Source organism: Schistocerca serialis, chromosome 3 (genome assembly GCF_023864345.2).
Source record: "Schistocerca serialis cubense isolate TAMUIC-IGC-003099 chromosome 3, iqSchSeri2.2, whole genome shotgun sequence".
Lineage (NCBI taxonomy): Eukaryota > Metazoa > Arthropoda > Insecta > Orthoptera > Acrididae > Schistocerca > Schistocerca serialis.
This window is the reverse complement of record NC_064640.1, coordinates 497250164-497256163: the sequence shown is the minus strand read 5'-3', so window position 1 is coordinate 497256163 and position 6000 is coordinate 497250164.

Below are 6000 nucleotides of genomic sequence, written 5' to 3'. Positions count from 1 at the left end.
TTGTACAATAAAACGCTAATTAATAAATTCATTTCTAGATTCATTTATAAAATAATATTATATCTTGGCAAAGATTCTTCTTTTGTCAAGAAAGTTTGTAAACTCTTTTACTTTGTAAACTCTTTGCAATTTTGTGAGAACCGCAGAATGTAGTAGTAGTGGCCATGTCTCTGATGCAGACAGACGTATTTCTTTTTTATGATAATCACTAACGATGTAATTTGGAATATTAAGTGGAAATTGTAAAAATGGTGTGATATTTAATAATGTGACAAAGAATAAAATTCAAGAAATATAAAGGCAAATCTTCATCAGTTATTTAGTCATCAGGAACCCACAACATTAAATGAAAATTTCAGCTGCAAGAATGTATCCCTAGATGCAAGACTTGGAGCGAACAACAAGAGAAAATGAAGAAAAGTATAATGTTTTTCTCTTGTATATCTTATCCCTCTCGAAGCTTTTAAAAATAATGAAGGGAGTAAGCGAAATGCAATGGTGTTGTGTGGGAGAGTGAGATTACAAAGTGCATAATTTTACATTTATGAACATCTAAGACAAGTTGCCCACCTTGACAGCACTTTGAAACCTTATCAAGAAGTGATGGGATATTTGAAGATTTTTTTTCAGGTTGTACCTCATTATAGATAACAGCATCATCTGTGTAAAGTCTGAGGTTACTATCAGCATTGTCTACAAGGTCATTAATATACAATATGGACAACAGAGGTCCCAATGCACTTCCTTTGACCATGCCTTAAGTTGCTTCTACATCTGTCGATTAATCTCTATGCAAGAAAATATTGTCTCCTCCATATCAAAAATCCTCAATACAGGCACATGTTTTGTTTTTATATCTCATATAAATGCACCTTTGTTGATTATCATTGGTGTAGTACCAAATCAGTTTTTCCAGAAGTCAAGAAGTACTGCATACATGTGAGAAAAGTACACATTTGGTTTCGCATGATCGATGTGTTTAGAATCCATGCTAATTGGCATGGAGGAGATCGTTCTGTTTGAAACACCTCATTATGTTTGAGCTCAGAATATGTTCTAGGGTTCTACAACAGATGGACATCAATGAGATAAGATGGTAGTTTTGTGGATCACTGCCGGCTGGAGTGGCCAAGCGGTTCTAGGTGCTACAGTCTGGAACTGCGCAGGTTCGAATCCTGCCTTGGACATGGATGTGTGTGATGTCCTTAGGTTAGGTAGGTTTAAGTAGCTCTAATTTCTAGGGGACTGATGACCTCAGAAGTTAAGTCCCATAGTGCTCAGAGCCATTATTATTATTATTATTATTATTATTATTATTATTTGTGTGGATAACTTGTTATCCTTCTTGGAGATGGGTGTGACTTTTGCTTTTTTTTCCATCACTGGGCAGAGTTTGTTGTTCAAGGGATCTAGCGAATATTATAGGTAAAACTGGTGCTGACTCAGCTGCAAATACCGTATATAATCCGACAGGGAGTCCATCAGGCCTTGGATCCCTGTTTAATTTAGCAATTTTGGCTGTTTCTCAATACCACTGACATATCACTCTCCTTCGCAGTGGTGCTAGATGTCAACTGTGGAAGTACATCTGTATCTTTCTCAGAAAAAGTATATCTGAAAATGGAATTTTTGCTTAGCTACCCTCAAAATCCTGTGTCTCCACGAGTGTCTGGACACTAACTTCAGTGCCAATGACAATTTTTATATATGACCGAATGTCTTAGGGTTTTGTGGGAAATCTTTCTATAAGATTCCACTAAGGCTGTCATTGAAGGTTTTATGCATTAGCCTATTGACAACCAAATGTGTTTCATGTGTGATCTCTCTATCTATGACCCTATGCTTTTGTTTACACATACAGTGATCAGCCAGAACATCATGAGCACCTAGTACCTTATAGCCAGTATGTCCACCTTTGGCATGGAAAACAGAGACAACGCATCATGGCTTGGCAACAATGAGGCCTTGGTCGGTCACAGAAGGGAGCTGGCACCACATCTACACATACAAGTCACCTAATCCTGTAAATCCCAGAAAGTGGGTGATGAGCTCTGACGCCACGTTCAGTCATCTCCCAGATGCATTCAGTTGGGTTCAGATTTGGCAAGTTGGGGGTTTAACGCATCAACTGGCACTTGCCACTGCATTCCTCGAACCACTCCATAACACTTGTGGCCTTGTGACATGGCACATTATCTTGTTGAAAAATGCCACTGCCATCGGGAAACACGATGATACAGGAGTTGGGCTGGAAATTATTAAAAGAAAGGCTTTTTTCGTTGTGACGGAATCTTCTCACGAAATTCCAATCACCAACTTTCTCCTCCGAATGCGAAAATATTTTGTTGACACCGACCTACCTGAGGTGGAATGATCATCATGATAAAATAAGGGAAATTAGAACTCATGCAGAAAGATATAGGTGTTCATTCTTTCTGCACGCTATACGAGATTGGAATAATAGAGAATTGTTAAGGTGGTTCGATGAACCCTCTTGTCAGGCACTTAAATGTGACTTGCAGACTATCCATGTAAATGTGGATGTAGATCGTCATGAAGGGGTGTATGTGGTTTGCAACCAGTATACGATACCCCTTGGTCATCATGGTGCCTTACAGGAGCTCCACTGCACCCATAGATACCCATGTGAATGTTCCCCAGAGCATAATGGAGCCGCCAACAGCTTGTCTCTGTCTCACAGTACAGGCGTGAAGGAGCTGTTCCCCTGGAAGATAATGGGTTCACGCCCTCTCATTAACACCATGAAGAAGGTATCAGGATTCACCAGACATTGCAAAGCTCTGCCACTACATCGATGTCCAGTGCTGATGGTCACGTGGCTATTTCAGGAGTAGTTGACAATGTCGTGGTGTTAACATTGGTACGTGCATGGATCATTGGCAGCGGAGGCCCATTGTTGGGAGTGTTTGGTGCACTGTGTGTTCAGAGACACTAGTACTCTGCCCAACGTTAAAGTCTGCTATTTCCGCCATAGTTCTCCACCTGTCCTGTTTTACCAGTCTGCTCTGCCTATGAAGTCATACATTTCTGGGCATGGATACCCAACCTCACGACTTATAGATGAGATTTCACTGTGATTTCGCTACGTGTTGAAGACACTCATCACGTCTCTCCTCAAGCACCCAAAAAGTTGTGCAGTTTCCGAAATGCTCATGCTGAACCTCCAGGCCATCACAATCTGCCCTTGGTCAAACTCAGATAGATCACGCGCCTTGCCCCATTGAACACACAGACAGCACGCTCGTGAACTACATGCACACTGCATGTGTCTAGCAGTCATTCCTCACCAGGTGATGCTGCTATCGCCTGGACGAGTTTATATTGATAGTAGATCGTAGATCGGTGGTCATAATGTTCTCGGCTGGACAGTGTACAGCAGTCATCTCCTTAGAAATTTACCATGGAGGGACTTTCCTATCATGAACTGCTGTACTAGGTTGGTTACTTAGTTACATTTTCCATAGATTATTTGAACAATTCCCTAATTGTTGATGTGGAATGAGTCAGTTCATGGATATTTATACATTATTATTGCTAACATTAATGAATAAATTATTCTTTTAGTCCTACTCATGCAGCTAGACTTACAAGCAAGGGTTTTTTCTTCAGGCTACCAATTTTTAAACAGAGATTTGTGCATGGAATAGAAGGAGCTCCCCAGAAGAAATTATTTTAAGTTAGACTTAAAATTTGCTTTGCTACCTGTGAGACATTTTGTGTTATTGGGCAAATGATCAAAGGTATTTTTAGTTTCATATTGGGCTCCTTTCTGAGCCACTGAAAGCTTTAATAATGGGTATTAAGGGTCATTTTTCCCTTTAGTGTTGTGGGTATGGCCTTCAATGTTCTTCTCAGATTGCGATGGGTTCTTTATGATGAATTTCGTTAGTGAACGTGGGTACTGTGACGGTGCATTTAAAATGCCTAGCTCTTTGAAGAGGTACCTACATGAGATCTGTAAGTGAACATCAAATATTACCCTTACTACCCTTTTGTGCAGTCAGTACTTTCTAGGTGGTGAGTTGCCCCTGAAAATTATTCCCTAAGATGATATTAAATGGAAACATGCAAAATGTGTTGAAGTTTAATTTATTTTTTTCCAGGATTAGCAGCTGTACAAAGAGCAATAGTAGCTGAACTTAAATGTTTGAGAATCTCAGTTAAAGTTTTCATCAATACGTACTGCAGTTCCTCATTCAACAGGAACCATCGACCCTCCAAGGCGTTTTTTAAGGGACTGAAGGTGTGATGGACTGTGCGGCTGGTCCCGGTGGAGGTTCGAGTCCTCCCTTGGGCATGGGTGTGTGTGTTTGTCCTTAGGATAATTTAGGTTAAGTAGTGTGTAAGCTTAGGGACTGATGACCTTAGCAGTAAAGTCCCATAAGATTTCACACACAGTTGAACAGTTGAAGGTGTGATAATTGCATGGGAGGAGGGGGGAGATCACAACTATAGGGTGGGTGCTCGAGTGTCTCCCACTTGAGTTGGCGTAACTTCTGCATTACTACATTTGTGATATGGGTACACGCATTATCATGAAGCAGCAGAGCCCGTCGTCACTTTTTTCGACATACATGTTGCCCCACACAACATTCTCCAATGGATGTGTCTACCGGTGTTTATCCTTGAGCAGCCAAGAAAAGAATAACAGCATGTTGGTCCTGTATGGACGCATTTAACAATAACGTCACAATAGTTCACGTTTCCACATTTACCACACGCACACCACAAAAACACAAATGCCACACTAATCACTTGCCTACATAATTGCTTATATATCCACATCAGAGTCATGCTACATTGCATAAATGTTGTGGTAATGGCCTCAGATGGAAACATTTTGATTGCCCCTTATATTATAATATTATATAATCTAGTATTATAACACTAGTATCTAGGTACATATCTACCCATGGTTATTGCTAACTATTCTTTTAATTTTAAGAAGTGTGTACTTCTGTATGCTCCTGCCCAGACAATGGCATAGATGAGACTACCACATTATCAAAAGTCAGGGGTCACATGTGTTGTCCAACCACCACTAACAACTTCATGCATTTTTTTGGATCTCTTCATCTTATTTCAAACTGGTAATTTGAGAATAACCATCTACAGGATAATATCACAGCACCTGGCAAGGAAGACACATCACATGTATCCACAATACACTGAGGTGACAAAAGTCATGCGATATCTTCTAATATCATGTTGGACCTCCTCCTGCCCAGCATAGTGCAGAAACTTGACGTGGCATGCACTCAACAAGTTGTTGCAAGTCCCATGCAGAAAGATTGAACCATGCTTCCTCTACAGCCATCCATAATTGCGAAAGTGTTGCCCGTGCAGGATTTTGTGCGTGAAGTGACCTCTAGACTACATCCCATAAATGTTCGATGGGATTCATATTGGGCAATCTGGGGGGCCAAATCAGTCGCATGAATTTTCCAAAATGTTTTTCAAACCAATCGTGAACAATTGTAGTCCAGTGACATGATGCTTTGTCATCCATAATTCAAGTCTATGAATGGCTGCAAATGATCTCCAGGCAGGCAGACACAATCATTTCCAGTCAATGATCGGTTCAGTTGGATCAGAGGACCCAGTCCATTCCATGTAAACACAGCCCACACCATTATGAAGCCACCACCAGCTTGCACAGTGCCTTCTTGACAGCTTGGGTCCATGGCTTCATGCGGTTTAGCAGCACACACTAACCCTACCATCAGCTCTTACCAACTGAAATTGGGACTCATCTGACCGAGCCATGGTTTTGCAGTGATCTAGGGTCCACTTGATATGGCCACGAGCCCGGGAGAGACGATGCAGATGATGTCGTGCTGTTAGCAAAGACACTCGTGTTGGTCGTGTGCTGCCATAGCCTAGTAACACCAAATTTCACTGCACTGTCCAAACGGATATGTTCATTGCATGTCCCACATTGATTCCACACAGTGTTGCTTGTCTGTTAGCAGTGACAAT